We start from the raw sequence: 21013 nt of genomic DNA, 5'->3' as shown, positions 1-21013 counted from the left end.
TGGGAAAATACCGGCTGTCTTATTTCTAACTGAATCTCATTAGGTAGGTACTCAAATTATGGACTATTACTATTCAATTATCGACTTTGACGCTCAGTCTTACCACAAACCTTTTACCTTTACTAACCTTACCTTTTAAACTGACGTTAAACACTTGCGTTGTGAGGGAATAACACTGAAGCGCGTGTATTTGTTTTACGAAAAACTGAAGCACATCATGCGAACACATAGGCACTGGCGCGCTTTGCAATGTGAACTTCCTTCATACAGCTTACAGGATACAGGCTTGACACCTTTCTGTCTCCAGTTTATTCAACCTTTATTCTATTTTTACCCCCAACATAATCTTATCATGTACCTACCAATAGGTACCTTAGAAAGTATAAAAGTTTTAAAAAGCTAATTCCATTTACCGCATAATAGCGTATAATAGCGATATTCACTGTCTACTTAAAACTGCAGTTACGACCTTGTGGTTATTATTAACATCCCCACTGCGCTACTTGCCGCACTAAATATTTACATGCACTTCGTTATCTCATTTCCCTTGGATACTATATTTGGATTTGTAATGATACTCTATGTATAAATTATAACAAGTGATCTCTTTGAAGGATTGTGTGCCAATTCATCTTTAAACCTGGATCGTAAAGCGATTTGGCGTTCCGGTACCATGTTGTATAGAAGCCAATTAGTCGTATCTCCAAGCCAGTATGTTTCGCTGCATCATTTTACATTTTAAGTATTGGCTTTTATTCCTGTATACCCAAACAAAACCTTGTGTTGACTAAAGACCAATGCAATACAGCTCTTATTTCTTTAGAGTTTTGTGACCTCATAACCTGCAGCTGAATAAGTTCAATACACAAGACAACGCACAAGATCAACGAGGCAGTAGATCTTACTATTTTGGCTGTAGTTAAACGATTCGAAAATAGTCGTCGCGCCTCGCGGTAACCACTCGTTTGCACGCTCTCCTGTTAATTATAGCAAGTGTGAACTCTATTTACTAGACAACAACATACACGATCCTCGATATAACTAGCTATAATATAACGCGACCACGCGGTCGCCAAACGTTGACCACTCGATCGCTAATCGTTGACCACGCGATCGCCAAACGTTGACCACGCGGACCGCGTGACGCGGTCGCCAAACGTTGACCTGTATGTACACGTGACACGCGGGAACATGTGCGATGTGAAGGCGCGAAGAAATCGCTACTAAATATTTGAAAGTAAACGCGGCCTTTGAGTCTAGAATTACATCTATGTTACAACAAAATATTTAACATCAGAAAGCGTGTCAATAATTTAATAAGTGGACAATGGAGCTTAATTATGCTACAACAATGAACCTAAAACCAAAAACCCTTAAAAATGTAATATAATAACTAAAGAGTTAGGCAAGGTTCCGAAGATACTGACAGTGTTCCCCCTTTGAATAGCTATTTTGAAATATGTTTTAGCCTGATTCGGAATTCATATTTCTCTAAACGATGTAATGTATTTACGGATCTTCGGTTTATATTGGCGTCGGTATTGAAACCACTTCATTTTCATATTATGACAGACTTGGCTCGTTTTCTCATAACATATTAATTACTAAGACGAAGCTTTTGGAGCGGTGAAATGAATAGAAACGTAATATCACAGAAACGGTGATGAATTTAAATTAAATAACAGTTCGGGAGGCTAATTCATTTACGTCTGGCTACGGAGTTTAACATTCTAATAAAATATACCTATTTATCTTATCCGTAGCCCCATTCCGTAGTAGAGCTACGAATAAGATAAATAAATATATTTTCAGAGAGCGTGATAGTCGTAGCAATTAATACAAACGTACTTAATTAAATTTTAATTACGTATACAATAATAAAATGTTGGATGAAATACCGACTTTCTAGAAGAAAGAAAATAAAAAAATTTGGGTGGCTAAAATCTAGTAAGATAAGAATCGGCATTGAACAAATGTTTAAAAAACTCTTTACAATCAAAATAAACAGCAATTTAACCATATTTTTTTTTACAATCCTATTTAAACATAATGTTTTGTTCTTTAAAAAAACAGTTTTTCTCTTATCGTGCTATATCTATTTACTTCATAACATTTAGGACCAGTATGAAAATCGCCTTTTTTGTGTTTTTCATAATTATTTGAGGAATTAAAACTATTCGTTGATTGAGTGATGGAATTTTCCTACTCCTGTTTTCGGTTTGTTAAAATGTATCGATAATTTAAATTCAGCACACGTTGTTTTGAACTACAATCGATACAGTACAGTCTGTCTGTCTTCACGTAGCTATCATTTATCGATATAGTCGTAATTTCATTCAGCAAATAGTTGTATCGCGTGCTTATCGGGGATCTCAAATAACGCAATTGTAACTTCGACATCAGTATTTTGGTCACGTTACTAAATTGTATTGTTATTTTTTCTTTTTAAGTATGTACTATCTATGTTTTATTCATATTGTTCTGTTATCGATGCATATTCGCGGAGTGGAGTGGAGCTGAGTCTTTTTGGTAACAACTAAACTCAGCTTTATTATTTTTGACATAATATTGTTGAATTTTTTAGTATATTAAAACACGAATAAGTCTCAGGCATGTCTCGGCGAACAGAAGTGAGTTGCGCCATCACCGCTATGACTAAGTATATAAAGTTTAGTATAAGTTGTTATCGAAAAAAGATCTGCGCCTCGATTTACTCCACTCTGCCGGTGTGCGTTGTGCTTTATAATTATGGATTTGTATAAAATTTATGTTATTACTAATGAAATTGTCATACTGGTTTAAATGTTTTACTTTAAATGGTGTGTTACAGTATTATTAGGCGACAATTTAAGAGAAGCCTGGACAATTAATGATTAAGATTTGGACGTTCGATATTCGATATTTTAGTTCACCCCTTAACCGTTGAGCTGCTGGCTTTAATAAATTGAGAAAAGTCGATCGAGCCACATCAAGACTAAGTTAAAAAGATCTTCGTTCTTAAGGAAAAAGTAGGTATAATTTGCCTTGAAAAACTGAAAAGGAAAGTGGAAGGAAAAAGCCTTGAGTAATGCGATTACGTGAGGCGAGGGAGTGGGAAGGTAAGAGTGGACCAAAAGGAAAGAGCATTGATTAATAGCACTCAATTATTACCGGTAGAATAAGTTTTTTTTTTGGAAAAGATTAATGATCCATGCGTAGCTAGGTACCTATATGGTATTTAGTATCGGTAGGTATTCGGTATGTGACCAAACTTTTTAATTTTTTTGTTGAAAATGGTAACTAGTAACCCGCCCCAGCTTCGCACGGGTAGCTTTAAAGGCACAATTCAGCTGTTGTTTTCGTGTAACTTTAGCTATGGACACAGCCCACGTCCACAGGTGAGACAAGTAACCAAGGTTTCGTTTTTAACTCCCGACCCAAAAAGAGGGGTGTTATAAGTTTGAAATGTGTATCTGTGTGTCTGTGTTCTTAGCTATAATCCAAGAAAATCGGTTCAGCCGCTTGAAAGTTATCAGCTCTTTTCTAGTTACTGTAACCTTCACTTGTCGGGGGTGTTATAAATTTATATTTACACTTGTTTTATTAGAATTTAAGAAAAATTTTGAACTATGTTTTTTGTTTCATTATTTGTCGGAGTAATAAATATTCTATGTGAAGTAAAGGTAAGCCTACACCAAGAAACACCGCCATGCGATTTTTTCGCATGAAAATAAATCTGCACCTATCTCGTAAGTCGTACAATGTGTGTGAAAACACGGACGCGAATTTTAAATCACTAGTTCGCGCACATACTTTATTTGGTAGTTTTATTGTTATAAAAATGTTCGCAGATGAAAGCTTAGCTTATCTAACCTATTTAAAAAAAAGTAGTTTCTCCATTATACCATGTCTTTCTACTTCACAAAGCTACTATTGTTTCTCTTCAAACAAAAAGCGTATCAAAATATTATAGTGTAGCTATTTACACTCGTGGCAACAAAATAACAATTGATTTTCGGTAAGAACCTTGATTGTGCCTTGACATCGATACGTGTTCTAATCACTTCGAATACGCTCAATGAATAATTGTAATGTGAACGTCCGTCAACCTACTGCGAAGATTTTTACCTGATATTGTTTTTTTTTCCTGCCATAATTTTTTTTTTTATAAAAGAATACTAGCCATTTTAATCATGACTAACATTCCCGTTTCCCCACCAACTAAGCGTAAAGCTTGTGCTAGGAGTGGGTACGACAATATTGCAACGGCTGGGAATTGAACCGCCGACCTTTCGGAATTCAGTCCGTATAACCATTGAGCTATTGAGGCTTTGTTGCTGCTACCATTTAGCCTATGGCCTAATAAGTAATATCATTCTGGCACCACCAACTTCTACTTACCTGATATTGATAATTTTGTAGCAAATTAACTAAATTACAGAATCTTCACAAACATTGTGTTTTATATTTATTTGTTTTATTTGTTCTTTTACCTATATTATTATAATGGCATTTAGTAGGAACTCTTTGATTTTTCGGGATAAAAAGTAGCCTATACGAGTCTCCACCATGTAAGCTATTTCTTTAGTCAAGAATTTAGGTTTTTCAAACGAATTTTTGATTTTTGATACAAAATAGCCTATGTCCTTCCTCGAGATGCAAACTGTAATTTGCAAGTACAAAACTTTGTCAAAACTGGCTAAGCGGATAGGTTGTGAAAAGTTACTAGGTGGACAGAACTTTCAAATACCTTATAAAAATTGTTTACAGCCTTTAAGACAGAAGTGTTCACTGTTCGTGAAATATCAATAACGGGTAAACTTTCGCTGTATAGGTAAAATCGAATGAACATATTTTTTATTCCCTAGGGCATACCCCAATTTCGACCCAACTGCTGTTATTTTACAACGAAGTTACTAATTGTCCATACACCGATTGCCATCTGACCTTTGCATTTCGTTCGAGGTGAACTTGAGGTTCACATAGGTACCGTACCACCGAAGCCATTAACGGCTGATATTAGAAGTTTGCGATAGAACTAGCCGGATGTTCTCGTTCGAGGTTAATCACTAAGTATTAACCCTATCAAAACGCTATTATAATAAAGTGGGCGTATCTAATGAAAAAACCTACGGTCTCGGAATTTTTACTTAACTTTCTAGAAATTTAAGTTGATCGATTTAAATAGTTTAGGTAAATAGGTTTTACCTTTAAAAATTTATTTATTGAAAAAAAATTTACAAGTGTTTTTGAATCTTCACTACCTACCACAGGTTCGGAAGTTTCGTGCATTTCCTACCGAGAAGAACCAGCAAGAAATTCAGCGGTTGCTCTTTTTTTAAATATTCAGTTTACAATATTATGTCATGTATAAGTAATTGAATCCCGCGCATTGCTAGAGCGAGTTGCGAGTCATATCTACCCTCTTTTATCATTTACATAGATTGTGTGCTACGCTTTTTTCAGGATTAAGTAAGCTAAGAGGTTTCCTAAATTAAAAAGGCGAGGGGCCTTTTTAATGAGAGACCTCTTACTGTAAACTATGCAATCAAATTTTAGAACTGGGTCACGCATTACTTCGCTACTTCGGCACTCCTTTCTTGGTAATTCCTTAATTAAAAGACCTTTTACCTTATGTATGACTAATTAAAAAATGTTAACAGCTACCCATAACAATTTAAACCAACGTTACTTAACCAAAGCTTTTAATTCATAAACATTTTAATATTACTGTGCCAACTAGAGCAGACTAACTCTGGAATATTACTCTACGATATACGAGAGCATGGAAAAACCTACTGACCCAGATAAATCCTGGGATATGGGCCATGACCGTTAAGCTGGGCGTACTTAACACGCTTAACATGTTGACTAATGGTACGGTTTAACTTGTGATTTAACTAGAGATCAATGTCTTGATTAATATGCGCAGATTAAGACGCTGCGAGCTGTATTGTTATAGAAATATTAAGTCTAAGGTATTTTCTTCTCGTGCCGTGCCGTGCTTTTTCGAGACACTAAATACTCCTTCGTCCAGGGTTGTAATCTCTATGAAATGCAAATCGTAACTGAATGATGAATAATGATTGATTGATGAAAAGATGTCTTGTAACATGCTTGTAACACACAATGTTACAAAATAGGTTTCGGGCGTAGTTAGAGTTAGTTTAGAGCATAAATAGCTAAATATGGGTATAAATAGAAATGAGTTTAAATTAGCTGTGTCGGTCAAACTGTTCAGTTTTAATAGAGTGCTTTTAAGAAAATATTTCTGTTTATATTTAGGACACCTATTATTTAAAGACCCATTGTCAGTGAAGAAGTATTTTACTATAGCATTTGCATACACTTTAAAATACCTAACTTTACCTACATAAATGTACCTACAGAAGTTTAAAGCGATTACGTTCAGAGCAATAGGTTTATGCGATAAGAATCCAATAAATATTTTACTGCGCTGTAAAAGGAAAATTTAGTAAAAAACTTTAATAGAAAAAACTTTGAAATACAGTAAATAAAAAATTAGGATTATAAGCTATAAGTACCTATAATACAAAAAAATTGAGATAATCTCTCATAGATGTTTTGATAGCGTGGAAGAGTTCTAATGACCCAGATAGACCTAATATTATTTTAAAAGTTGATGCCTAATAAATCCACCAAGAACTTAATATTAATTAATCATAGCTGTCGATATTATTGAAGCGAAAATGAAAAACTACGCAGCCTAGTTCTTAAATTAATCAAACTTCGGTGTTGTTTTAAATAATAGAATGGCTTATCTAAAGTTTTAATTAAGTTTCTTAACTAAAACCCAGCTTTTACTGTTTATAATTAGTTTTTAAAGTTGGTTGTAGTCTTAACAATATAAGATATTTGAACATAATATGATTTTAATAGGTAGGTAAAACACAAAATAAAGCAGGCTTATTTACTCAAGATTATTATCAAATTGAGGGATTCTTCTTTTAGAAGTTGATAAAGAAAGTAGGACTTATTGTAACAGTCTCCATCCAATAAATTGTAGACTGAAGTTATTATTACGACAGCGCACGATGGATTACTGTGCGAATGTAGAGCAAGGGTTAAATGCAAGTATGTAGGTAACCCGTTTCTGGGGGGCATTACGGGACAATGGATGTATATTGTAAAGATAACAGCTTGGCGTTGTTATGAATTTGTGAGTGGAATAAGAAAATATGATAGTAAAGTTAGTATACTCTGTAGAGTAAGGATTTGTTGGTTGAAAAGAAGAAAATTTCCAGATCTAGAATGATTTGCGCGATTTTCAATCGAGTTGAGTGATACTGTTTGCTATAGCTTTATTTTGAGAAACATAATATTACTAGCAGGAAACCAAACATTTCAAGGACAGTTATTATGTAGTACACATGTAGAGAATAGAAATGTATCTAGAGAATTTTCCCCAAATGGATATGGCCAACTTTGCAAGGACATTTGCCCCACTTACTATACGATAATGTAATATACTTAACACATTTATTAAAAAAAGTTTGGTATCATATCATGTAAAAAAAACTAAAAATAAGCAATTTTTCGGTTTTAAAGACAGTTAATATTAATTAGCAGTTAGCACCCGTACAGCAGTACGGGTAGTAATTAATATTTACCTATTTCGACTGAATTTTGTTTATAAAACATTTAGGTTCAAAATCTGTACTTTTTAATCTTGATATTTTTTACTAAGATTTTAATTATTATTATATTATGTCTTTCTTTTTATTAAAATTGTTTATTATTAAACGTCATAATTAGGCAGTAGGTATTGCTGTTTTTTGCATTTGGCTACAGCTTTAATAGTATTTGTAAATAGTTACAAATATGAATAATAATAATATATTATTCGATATTTCGGTAAAAAATTGAACACGTATTTCTGGGGCAGATTTTGGCCACCTTCTTTAGTGCTGAGGATTTTTGATTGATAATTTGATTCTTTGGTTATGAGTTAGGACCTCTCTCAATATTTATTTGTTAGTGAAATAAAAAATTCAAGATTTAGGCTAATTTAGGCTCTACATCGTCTTTTGAATCACTAGTTTTTAGTTTTAGTGGTTAGCAGTAGTAGTAGACTTAATTTGTCGATAAGTTACTTAGACACTTGTCAAAGTATGGTTATTTTGGCTATTATCGTTGCTATGTTGCAATTTATCGATAAATTACAGCAAGATTCATTATTAATTTCGGCTTTATTTATATTAATATCAAAGAGATGTGAATTTCGCATTTATACAGAATTTTCTTGATACTTTCTTGTACCTATTGAGATTTCAAACATACATATTTGTTTAATCCATAACAACTGTAAAACTATGAAGATTTTGTGACAGAAATTAGAAAATTCATACTGTGGTAGACACTAAAGTTAGAAAATTCGCTTACTGTAAAGCCAGTAAGACTGCGGAGACGTGAAATTACGTGGAACGAGTTTTCCGCGATAACAGATATTGAGATTCCTTAATTATACAGAGTAGGAACTTCGCTATTGTCGACATGAGGGTATTTTAATAACAGAGTTTAGGTATTTTGTAACATGATAGAGATGAGGGTAGATAGATAATGACACAAACGAGATATATCTATTGAGTTTTTTAATTAAGTATTATAAAATTATTCTGAAAGAAGTTTTACTAGCTAGTGTTTGGTAGGTATGCGACTCGCACTTCACCTATATGTCATACGTTGATGGTAATCTGTTTGAAACTTACATTCAAGTCGCAACAACAATTGTACCAACTCAATCGGGTGAACGTTATTCTGACGCATAAGTAACGAACAGACATACATTAAAACATGTTTTATGTGTACAAGATTACTGTTATGTTTGATTAATTTATGAAGTGTTTGAACATAAATCACAATGTTGTCGCGTCGTCTGAATGAATATCATCTGAACGATTGCCAGATTGCGTACCGCGTAGCGCAGTTGTAATATTATTTAGACCGTTACGCCTGTAGGTCATGATCAAGATTCATGTGTTAAAGATCAACAATATACCTACATAAACTAATATTATGACGGTTAACATTTCTAAACTTTATGTACTTACTCGTACACTCTAGTAACACATAATCTACACTGAAAGAAACATTATGACACGTTGCATCGTGGATAAGTAAACCGCAACCTTGGTAACAGCGCGTTATCGCATTACTTATTCTAAGCGTGCGCTGAAGATCGTGAAACCATGAAAGCGATTCGTTTTCCTCTCATGCTCGCCGCAGATAACGTATTGTCCAAGATTCGCACAATAGATCAAAACAACAAACGTAAACTCTAACGCAAACAGACGCGGCCTTGAACGCTAAGCAGATCGTTCGGAAATACGCGGCGCGTGGAAATAGCAGCGATGAAAATACGAGCACGTGATACGTACCTCGTAGAGCCGTGTGAGGAAAATCGATGCTTGCCACTCGGCGACCGGCGGCCGACTGAGCCAGTGTGTCAGCAGACCAGCAGAACGCGCCCCACCCGAGCCTCAACTCCTCGAGCCTTCGATCACAGCTGGGAGATATTAAAAAAATAATCACGACACTTTAAAAAAAATATATTCTATCGGGCACAGGATTATAAGAGGCGTTTTGTAAGGTGTTTGATTGTCCGCGGACGCGAGTCGCGACCGACGCGAACGTGCTCTTCGGAGTGGGGCGGCGAACTGGATCGGAGCGAGGCAGCCAGCGAGTCGCCCCCCGCCCCGCCCCGCTCCCCCGGCGTGACGTCGTGATGGTGGAAATTAGCAGCTTCCCGAGCGAGGGTCGTCGGATGTAGGTCACGGGGACTGGGCTGCACTTGCCCACTCTACCGTGCTGGATACACTTGACAAGTTTAAGGACGTTACCGTAAGATTGGGCGCGTGCAACCGCAGGAGCTACGCTCGTAGCACCGGGTTACGAAGGCGATTGTTGCCTCTAAAGACGTAATCACTGTATTACTGTCATCAACATAATCCCAAAATCGTAAAATCGATTATATTACAAAGATTTTATAAGTATATTGATAGAATATACTATAACTATATTATGTTAATAAAGTTTGTAATTATTTTTTAAGTTTTAGGTAGTTTGGTTCGCCTGGTATGGTGTAGAGCCTCTATCGTAGCATAGTATTCTCCTTGACTAATGATTTAATTATCGGCTATCTATTTTTAACCCCCGACCTAAAAAGAGGGGTGTTATAAGTTTGACGTGTGTATCTGTCTGTGGCATCGTAGCTCCTAAACTAATGAACCGATTTTAATTTAGATTTTTTGTTTGAAAGGTGGCTTGATCGAGAGTGTTCTTAGTTATAATCCAAGAAAATCGGTTCAGCCGTTTGAAAGTTATCAGCTCTTTTCTAGTTACGATAACCTTCACTTGTCGGGGGTGTTATAAATTAATTTGCACTTGTGACCTCTGCAACCGGTTGTCTCTATGTTGCGTATCATCATATCACAAAAATATTACTTTAATAAAATCACTGGAAACAAACAAAAAAACTGTTTTAAAATTTATCAAAGCTAAAAAAGTTTTTCATTCCATACACGTTCAATTTTAGAAATAATAAATTTTAGTCTTTGTGTAGAGACTCGAGTTAAGTAGAGTATATCGAAATGACTTTGATTAAAATGTTCTATTAGAGAAACATATTCAAACCTTTTATATTAGGTTTGTTTTATGAAAGGCTTTCGTTTTTATTTGGTTTCAGTAATAAAGCAACAGAGAGTAATATGTATTATTATAATAACATCGTAATATATGGTTAAAAGCTTTTATGCCTTTAGGCGTACCATTTATTTAAATTAAACTATGCATACATACTTGGTATCTTTTTAGATTTACCTGTTATATTCGCAAGAAATACATTTATTATCATATCAATAATTATTATGTTACTAGATTTTTCCATGACTTCGTTCAGAATGAAAAGTCCTATGACGCTCTATGGCTCTTTAATCTTTAATTATAACCAAGTATACCAAAATCACTACAAGCGACTTCTTACAACAGAGGATTGACTAGATTTTTTGCCTTGGCGATTTTGTGGTCTGCCTAGAGGCCTTAGCCAGAGGTCAAACCTATAACATTTATCTGACGAATTTTAGGTCAATCCTATTAAATCCATACCCTAATACTCAGTACAGTTTTCAGTACTGTTGTAAATCCCCTGTTTGGACAACTTGGTTAGTACTTAGTAGGATAGTAACAAGTTAGCCAACACCTCTCAATAGAAAATCTTAATAGATAAGTATATAAAAGGAAAAACTGACTGACTGACTCACTGACTGACTCACTGACTGACGACTGACTGACTGACTGACCTATCAACGTACAACCTAAACTAGTGCACTGGACTAATACAGCCCCTAGAAGCGGGAATAAGCTAGTTAATTGTAAATTGTAAAATTTCCTTAGTCAAGGATCGAAAAGTTTTGAAGTTAAAGTCATTCTTTACTTTCTTTTGCCCGCGGCTTCGTACGCCTATAGTACTCACTCTACAGTATCAGTTACCAGTGAAAGAATTTTTCTAATCGGAACATTACCTAGTTCCAGAGTTTATGCCCTACGCCCACACGTTTATGCCCTACGCCCACACTTATAAACTTTATGTCTTTATAGTGTAAATGTAGATAAATATTTCCTGTTGTATCTCTCCAATTTCTTCTTCAAATTATATTAAAAGACCCACCAAAGAGCTGTAAATGGCGGAACGAAATTTAAAATTATCTTATCTTTGCGCCTGCAATTACTGCTGAGCGTTTTTTCGTGGCTTTTAGTCTAATAGCTTAGCCCTTGGGCTTATCGCGAATTGAAATCGCTCTTCTTACATCGCCTTCTACTATAAGGATGTAGAAAATATGATTTAGGTACTTAAGTAATATTTTTTTTTTAGAATTCATAGTGACGATGAATGAATGAATGGTTTATATTTCTATTCACTTTACGAAGTAGTCAATTAATGCACAGGCTACTTAATCCAGATTTAAGTCACGAGTCATTGCATACTATTTAATGCACGGCTTTTAGCACCACGTGTTTTAATAATTACATTGTGGAGTGTAAAAATGGGATTACTATCAGTAAGTCACGGATAAATAAGCATTACTCAAATGCAGATTTAGGTCAGTCAGTGCTATTTTTTAACCCCCGACCCAAAAAGAGGGGTGTTATAAGTTTGACGTGTGTATCTGTGTGTCTGTGTACCTGTGTATCTGTGTATCTGTGTATCTGTCTGTGGCATCGTAGCGCCTAAACGAATGAACCGATTTTAATTTACTTTTTTTTGTTTGAAAGGTGGCTTGATCGAGAGTGTTCTTAGCAATAATCCAAAAAAATTGGTTCAGCCGTTTAAGAGTTATCAGCTCTTTTCTAGTTTTCTTGTAGAAAAGAAGGTTAGATAACCGTTAGGTTCATAATATTATGTCAATTGACAAATGTCAAGCTGTCAAGATGCACGTTGCCTAGATATATAATTATTTATTTGAAAATGATGTTTTGGAAAACTCAGATAATTTAGATCGTAGGCGCGGAATAGTCCAAGATAATCAATTCAGCCGTTTGAAAGTTATCAGATCTTTTCGGTCTTTTCTAGTTACTGTAACCTTCACTTGTCGGGGGTGTTATAAATTTTTAATTTACACTTGTTTATTTGTAACACTGTGATGTTTTATAAAATCCTCCGGAAACCTCTATTTCTTCAAAGAAGTTCAAGTAGCTGAAGTTCTGTTACAAACTAAAACTGCTAGAAACAATTATTTTTAAATACATAACCTACTGCTATAATGTACATTTTATCATATTATGGAATCTCACCATTGACATTGTGATTTGTGACAATACTACTTGCATGTATTGCTTTGAAATAATAACAGAAAATTATCCTAAACAATGACGGTCGGGTGACCTTGCGTAACGTCATCATGACCAATAACAAGCGGTTCCGGTAATTAGCATATGTATGTGTATGTACGCTACTAGTCTTGCACGAAACGAGTGGATGCGAATCACTATCCATATTATAAATGCAAAAGTGTGTTGGTTAGTTGCTTTGTCCTTCAATCACGTCGCAACGGAGCAACGGATCGACTTGATTTTTTGCGTGGGTGGGATTTAGGTTTTATGAATCCCATGGGAGCCTTTGATTTTCTGGGATAAAAAGTAGCATAATGTAGATTAACAATCCCTTGGATGAATGATTACCCTCTATGGACAATCCTGCTTACAAAGTGACATGTACAGTACACTTTTACCACCCAGAGGAAAGAATGTGTTTGTTGGTTTATTTATTAGGTATTTGGTTTATTGGGATTTCATTATAAAAATAAATATGTAGATTATTATCAATTAAAAAAATAAGTATTAGAATAATACTTATATATCACACAATTCTTTGGATTACGAAGAACATGTCACAACTTACGAGTACATCGTATGAAATTAGTTCCAAAACTAATCTAGTGCCAGACTTTTTCACTTGCGAAATTTGTCATTTGCTCTCAAAACTTTCTGATCTTGAGCATTAGTGTGCTCAGTGGAGTTAGTGTATTAGAGACATCTGAAGATTTGTCCTGTCAACTCCATTTACAAGTTTTCTGTAGCAGAGTTATTCCCTAAGCGCATCGTCTTGGTCTTACTTTCAACGTTGAAGAAATTGCGAAATGAACCAACGATTGTTTTTATCGCACCTGATGGTAGTGACGGTCACTTTAAGATACAATAGTGTGTTTAGTTAAATAGAAAGAGTGTTGTAGCTTATAAACCTACATATACCTATCCTGAATCGATTTCTACGCTGCATCGCAATGGAACTTTAAATATTAGTGATGTGGATTCGTTGGTAAAGTGGTAACTAGCCACGATCTAAACCTTCTATATTAAGACCTGTGCTTTAGAAACTATACATTCCTAAACTGACTTAACTAGAGATCAGTCATAGTTCACATTCAGTGGACTGAATACGTTTATAGACAGAGTAAGTAGTTGTTAGTTAAATATGAACCTTGATTGAAATGATTTACTAGCAAGTCCTAATGAAGAATAAGGATTGACCAATTACAAGTAAGGTAAGGAGTGGTTTTATGTCCCTATGACCTGCGCGCCATTGCCTTTAACACTGCGACCGGAAGGGCGCTAAAAAAAAACTTAGATCCTAGGTTCCTACCATTCGACGGTGAATTCAACGACGAACAAAGTATCAAAGAATAGCACTGCAGGTTCATTCCCCGCTTTTAAACTTGGTAAAAATATTAGTTATAGGTACCTATATTATTTTGAGGTAGTTCTAATTAACGCTTAGAATATAAAAAATAATCAAACAGATTTTATTAGAACGATAGAAATATGGCTACAGGCAAAACTCTACCTCGCTATACTACCACTGGCCACCTCCCTGGAGTAGGGATTGAGTTCCAAGGCACATGGTCGCAAGGAAATCAGGGAGTGGTTAGTATAAGCTATTTATTAATGACCAGACCTCAGCTAAAGATGGTATTTCTCAAATTTATGCTGCCGGGAATTAAACCTGGCACTTCTCATTGATCGCCGCAGTAGCTTTACCGCTGAGCCAGTGAGGCGCAATGGGATGCGGGATTGATGTCTATCAGAAAACTAAAATCAATAAAGTGATAAGAGCTGAAGTTTGACATAACTAAGTATAATGGGTAACTTGCATCCTGAAGACGGAACGGACTTTTTATCCCGGATCAAAGGGATCCCATTACATTTAAAAAACAAAACTTACGCGGATGAAGTCGCAGGCGTCATCTAGTGCTACACATAATTATATTAACACTAGAGAATGCCCGCGACTTCGTCCGCGTGGATTTAGGTTTTTAAAGATCCCATGGGAACTGTTTGATTTTCCGGGATAAAAATTTGCCTGTGTCAATTACAGGGACGAAAGCTCCCTCGGTACCAAATTTCATACAAATCGGTTAAGCGGAAGAGTTTTTGGGAATCCCGTGGGAACTCTTTGATTTTCCGGGATAAAAGTAGCCTATGCCCGTCCTCGAGATACAAGCTGACCCTGTACCGAATTTCGTCATAATCGGTTAAACTGTTGGGCCGTGAAAAGGTAGCAGACAGACAGACACACTTTCGCATTTATAATATTTGTATGGATGGTACTAATCTCTAAGTAAGTGTGTAGAAACTGTTACAAAACTAGAGAGTTAACGTAAAGTTTCTTATCTTTATGATAAAAGTTAAGATAACTACTTAGAGTTATCTCTGTCGTTTTTGGAGATTTAAGATGACTGAGTCATAGTGGAATTTTTAAAATAAACATTTTTAACAACATTATATTATTACGTAATAATAATTAAAGTGTAAGAAGATTTCTGTACAATTTCTTTAGGTACTATCAACGTTAGGAAGCAGAACAGAAATCTAAACGAGAAAATGAAATTCAGTAGGTAACGATTCAACAAGAGAATAGACAATTTGAGGCAACTAAACGAATTAAGGCCAATTTTCTGCGCCATGCATGAGAAAAAACTATCCTAACTACCGTACATCTATCGTATGTGGAGAAAACCCGTTGTTTCTTTAATTGGGCATAGCGAGATCAATTTGCGCATTTACATACACACACTAATATTAGCAGTAGAAAGATACAAAGCAAGTGGTACCAGGTCCTATAATCTGCCTATAGATGTGAATTACAATAAAATCTTGCACAATACTACTGGTATAGGTACCTACCTATTTTAGGATTTTCAGTAAAACCTAAGATTTGAAATTGTCGAACTGTACTGTGATAATCGTTAATTTAGAACTTTTATTACTACTAAGTAAGTTTTAGGTAAGCCTTAGATATACACAAAAGAATAATAAAATTAAATAAGAATGAAATCTGATCACCCTCCAACACCTTTTTTTGAGAAAATATTTGATTTCGATCAGAAAACCCGATAGGCCTAAAGTTGATTTAATCTTTGTTATAAAATAATGAAAATATGGGAATCGGAATATATTATAAATAAATAATATGTCGGACGCTTCCTTTGTACTGAGATTAAATCTCAAAGCCATTTATAGTTCATATAAATGTAAATAACATAACAGAAAGGCCCTCCGAGGGGAATTCGTTTCATTATATTCGAGTGAATTCTATCCCGAATCAATCTCACTTTTTTATTGGAATTTCTAGCAATACGTCGTTGATTCCAGGAAAAATGTTTGTGAATGAGAATAGATATTGGAACACCAACACAAAGAACCGCAGTGCCAAACGTCGAAACAGGAAATGAGCCGCCTGTGGAAAACTCTGAGCAAAGACGTGCCCAACGCTTTGCTCCGAGATTCAGCCAACCACCCACCGTGCCGCCAACATCAACTCCACGTTTTGTTCGCCAGTCCACTCAAGCTCCGTCCGCCGCCCCAATGGCTTCACAACAGACCCAGGGGGAAGAGCAGACCAACCCGGACCTCATGGCCATAGTCCGGGTTGTAATGGAGGCCATCATGACCGGGCTAACAACTTATCTGCAGGGACAAGGCGTCATCCCGGCAATAACAGCAGGAATGGCTGTACTCGCTCGACTCCATTCCTATTAAGGATTTTATATTGGAACCCAGGCGGCATCAGAGGGCACATTCGCGAGCTTACAACACTCGCCCAGTCGCAGGATGTACACGTTATCCTCCTGGGCGAAACAAAACTCGCGAATAATGTGGAGCTCCGAATACCGAACTTCTTCGTGTACCGGCGCGACGAGGTCTCCCCCCGGGGATTCGCATACAGAGGAACTGCAGCTCTGGTGCGGAGGGACCTAGTACACGAAGAACTAGAACACGCACCTTACAGATCTCTGCGCACACAAGGAGTGCGTGTTCAAGCTGGCGAAAAGGAGCTCAACATCTATGCCGCCTACCGACCACCGAACGAGACTTTCTGCAGAACGGATGTCCACACCCTCCTCGAGTCGCAGGTTCCTACACTAGTCGTGGGGGACTTAAACGCGAAGCACCAAGCCTGGGGCTCGCGTGTCAACTCCACGGCCGGAAGGATGCTACTCGAGGACAGCGAGTGCCACAATTACGGTGTATTGGGGCCGGGCGCGCCGACCAATATACCGACAAGCCCTCGCTACCACCCAGACGTGTTGGACATCGTTCTGCATCACCGAATTGACCATCCTATCAGTGTTGAGCCTCTGTACGACCTCAACACTGAACACCTGCCCATACTGGTCACGCTAAACCTCCAGCGCGACTTCACCATCCCGCGGCCTCCCAGTACAAAAACGAACTGGGAGAAGTACGCAATCGCGCTGTCGGAGCTGGAGCTCGCGGGCCCCATCTCAACCCCAGCTGATGTCGACCGGGCCGCATGTGCCATCACATCAGCCATACAACAGGCCAAGAGCGAGGCCACTACTATAAGGCCTCACGCTCGAAGACGGGACCTGCTACCAAGCTCGCTCCGGGATAAGCTCGAGAAAAAGCGCGCCCTTCGCAAGCTTTGGGCGCGCACTCGCTGTCCGAGAGTTAAGCGTGACCTCAACCGCCTTGCACAGGAAGTGTCACAAGCACTCGGCGCCCGCGAAGATGATGACTGGGAGAAGACCATCGATGCGGCAGCCGAGTCTGAAACCACGTTGTACCACCTGTGCAAGACACTGACCGGCTCTGACTCACCCGTCTACCCTCTACTAGACAGTCAGGGTAGGCGAAGATACTCCGCCAAAGACCGCGCAGAGATCATGGCGGAGTATATGGAGGGTCAATTTACCCTCAACCCACCGGCCAACGACGACACTGTCTATAGTCACCACGCGGCGATCCAACACCAAATAGAGGGCTTCTTGTCGGCCCAGACTCCTCCGCTCCGGGGAGATGATTTTATCTCACCGTTAGAGCTGAGGAAGGCCGTCTTCCGACTCCCCAAACGGAAGGCGCCAGGCTACGACGGGATCCCGATCGCCGCAATACAGCAGCTGCCTAGGAGAGGCCTTGTCGCGCTGACAAGACTCTTTAACGGTATACTCCGCACCGCCCACTTCCCGGACTCATGGAAGCTGGGGAAGGTGATCACCATCCCCAAACCAGGAAAGGACCGGCGTCTTCCAGGAAGCTATCGACCAATCACCCTCCTGCCGCACATCGCTAAGCTGTTCGAGCGTCTGTTACTGCGAAGGCTCGCCCCGCACCTACGCCCGCGGGCCGAACAGTTCGGCTTTCGCAGAGACCACTCCACGACACTCCAGCTAGCGAGAGGACTAAACTTCATCGCCAGTGAGAAGAACAGAGGATACTGCACCGTCGGAGTCTTCCTCGACATCGAGAAGGCCTTCGACCGTGTGTGGCATGCCGGCCTCCTGGCGAAGCTCCTCTCGACCAACCTACCACCCGCGATCGTGCGGCTGGTAGCATCGTTCCTGGAGGGCAGGTCCTTCCGAGTATCCGTAGAAGGCGCGGACTCCCAGCCGCGCCCAATACGGGCAGGAGTACCGCAGGGCAGCTGCCTGTCCCCGTGTCTATACGCGGTGTACACGGATGACATCCCTACCCTCGCCGAACATCTGCGCGAGGGGGAGGAAGACGTGCTGTTATCGCTCTACGCCGACGACAGCGCGTATCTTGCGTCGTCGTACCACCAGATCGTCGCTATCAACAGACTTCAACGTTTGTTGGACCTGCTGCCGGAGTGGCTGGATAAATGGAGAATGGCCGTCAACGTGGGGAAGACGGCCGCCATCCTGTTCGGTGCTCGGCAACCCTACCGTCAACTCCGTCTTCGAGGGCAGGACATAGAGTGGCAGACTTCGGTGCGCTACTTGGGTTGTCACATCGACGCAAACCTGCACATGGTTCCCATGGTGAACCACGCCGTTAACCAGGCATGTGCAGCTACGTCGATGCTGCGCCAGGTCCTCGCCTCAAGCCTCTCACTGAAGACCAAGCTCCGAATCTACGGAGCCTATGTCCGCTCAAGGTTGACGTACGCGGCCCCAGCCTGGTACTCGCTCTGTTCGGAGTACCAGAGACGCCGCCTACAGGTCCAGCAAAACAAGTGCCTGCGCCTAATCGTGGAAGCTCCGAGGTACGTGAGGAATGACGTCATCCATCGCGACCTCAAGACGCCCACCGTGGAGGAGTACGTCCGCACACTCGCGCGGCGCATGTTTGCGCGCGCGGACAACGGACCGTACGAACACCTCCACGGCATCGCTCCACTTATCCCTCGACCGCCGACCGGACGTCAACTACCTCGTGAGCTCCTGCGATCGCCATCCCCGGCGCGGCACGCAGCCGACCTAAGCGACGACGACTACGACGACGCAAGATCTACCGGATATGACCCCGTCTCCGCGCTCGACAGCGAACTCTAGCCGCCGTCGCGCGGAGACCAATCCCGGACTAACAACACCGGATATACAAAGAAGCCCACTAGGGCCGTAAGCCAAGATGGCAGGCCCTAGCCGGTGAAATCCCGGCTAAAAGATCACCACCAGGGTACAATGTTGCCCTGCGCCTCACCCGGGTAAGGAGGCCATGCCTCGAGGCCCGTACCCCCGCTTGGCCGTTCCGACCAAACGGAGAAGACCCGCACTACTAGATATTGGATTTTGGCGAGTTTTTCTTTCCGTTTAATAATGGCGATTTAGGTAAGTAAAAATATTTTTTTTGGATAAAAATATGTCTAAAGCATGAGGCGATAGATATGATCACAAACTTATTTTGGTATATTTTAATATTGTAGTAAATTTATATTCATAAACTCAAAATTTTTTCCTCTTTCGTTTGACATTTCTCTCGATACAATAGCAAAAAAAAAAAAATTTTTGGAGACCCCTACTTTTTTTGATGTAACATCCGTTAGGTCAATTTTTTTCGTATAAAATGTAGCCTATGTCACCTGGATTTTTACGACAAATCAATTGACATCTCATTTCATCAAAATAAGCCCAGTAGTTTAGGCGCCACGGTGGAACACACAGAATCTGGATACAAACATACATATTACATACATAATATTATATACATACAATATACATTATACATACATACATAGACTGCTAAAATCATAACCCTTCCTTTTGGTTTTCTGCAGTCGGGTAAAAAACTGCCGACTTTAATACAGTACATTACATAATACACGTAGGAAGGTACTCGTACCTATAAAGTAAGTAGATGCAAAGGTATACGTTGTTAATAACACGCATTATGTAACACGATAGTATCTTGTTAAGATCTAAATGTCCTGCTGTATTGACCTACATTCGAGATAATGGATTGATGTCTGTTTCATGTATTGTGCTCGTGTCAAGGGACTTGTAGTCAATGTTACATTGAGATGATAAATAAAATGTATTAATGTAGGCAAAATTTATTTTTAAGGAGGCGCCTTATGTGATAAAGCCAAATACATGCAAAGAGTTAAAGCTTAACTTTTTTTATATTACTCATTTAGTAAAAACAAGCACAACTGTACCAAAGAGGCATAACTCAAAATTTAAAAAACCCCTGACACAAAAACCACTATAAGAAAATTAGAAAAGAGCTGATAACGTTCAAACGACTGAACCGATTTTCTTCGATTATAGCTAAGAATACTCTCGATCAAGCCACCTTTCAAACAAAAAAAACTAAATTAAAATCGGTTCATTCGTTTAGGAGCTACGATGCCACAGACAGATACACAGATACACACGTCAAACTTATAACATCCCTCTTTTTGGGTCGGGGGTTAAAAACTCCATAGTGAGAATGCGGAAAAATTCTGGAGGCTTTAGGTGAAATGTTTGCGGATCATTACGAATAAAAGTTGGGAGCAATATTTTATATTGAACTCGTAATTTGGCATGCCAGAACGCCGTTTAGCGAAATATCTGTGGAAATATTTGTTTGAACCTATAAGAGGTAAGGGGTGGAATTTATAAAGCGCTAGTTTCCTTGAAAAACCGGCCAAGTGCGAGTCAGACTCTTGCACCGAGGGTTCCGTACTCGGGTATTTTTTTCCGACATATTGCATGATAAATCAAAAACTATTATGCATAAAAACAAATAAAAATCTGTTTTAGAATATGCAGGT

At 38.7% G+C, this 21013-nt stretch overlaps 1 protein-coding gene and 1 pseudogene across 1 annotated transcript in view; one reads left to right on the top strand and one right to left on the bottom strand.

Annotated features, from left to right (window-relative positions):
* LOC123878802 (protein Tob1) overlaps positions 1–9506 on the bottom strand; it is a 67676-nt gene extending 58170 nt beyond the window's left edge. Inside the window, exon 1 of the mRNA XM_045926135.1 lies at positions 9378–9506. The gene's annotated coding sequence lies outside the window, so the exon portion shown is untranslated. The remainder of the gene's footprint in view (positions 1–9377) is intronic.
* LOC123878982 lies at positions 9351–9947 on the top strand (annotated as a pseudogene).
* The last annotated feature ends 11066 nt before the right edge of the window (positions 9948–21013 follow it).

The sequence above is a fragment of the Maniola jurtina genome, chromosome 3 (assembly GCF_905333055.1).
Source record: "Maniola jurtina chromosome 3, ilManJurt1.1, whole genome shotgun sequence".
NCBI classification, from domain to species: domain Eukaryota; kingdom Metazoa; phylum Arthropoda; class Insecta; order Lepidoptera; family Nymphalidae; genus Maniola; species Maniola jurtina.
Note: the sequence above shows the minus strand (reverse complement) of the source record. Positions and strands in the feature narration are given on the sequence as shown.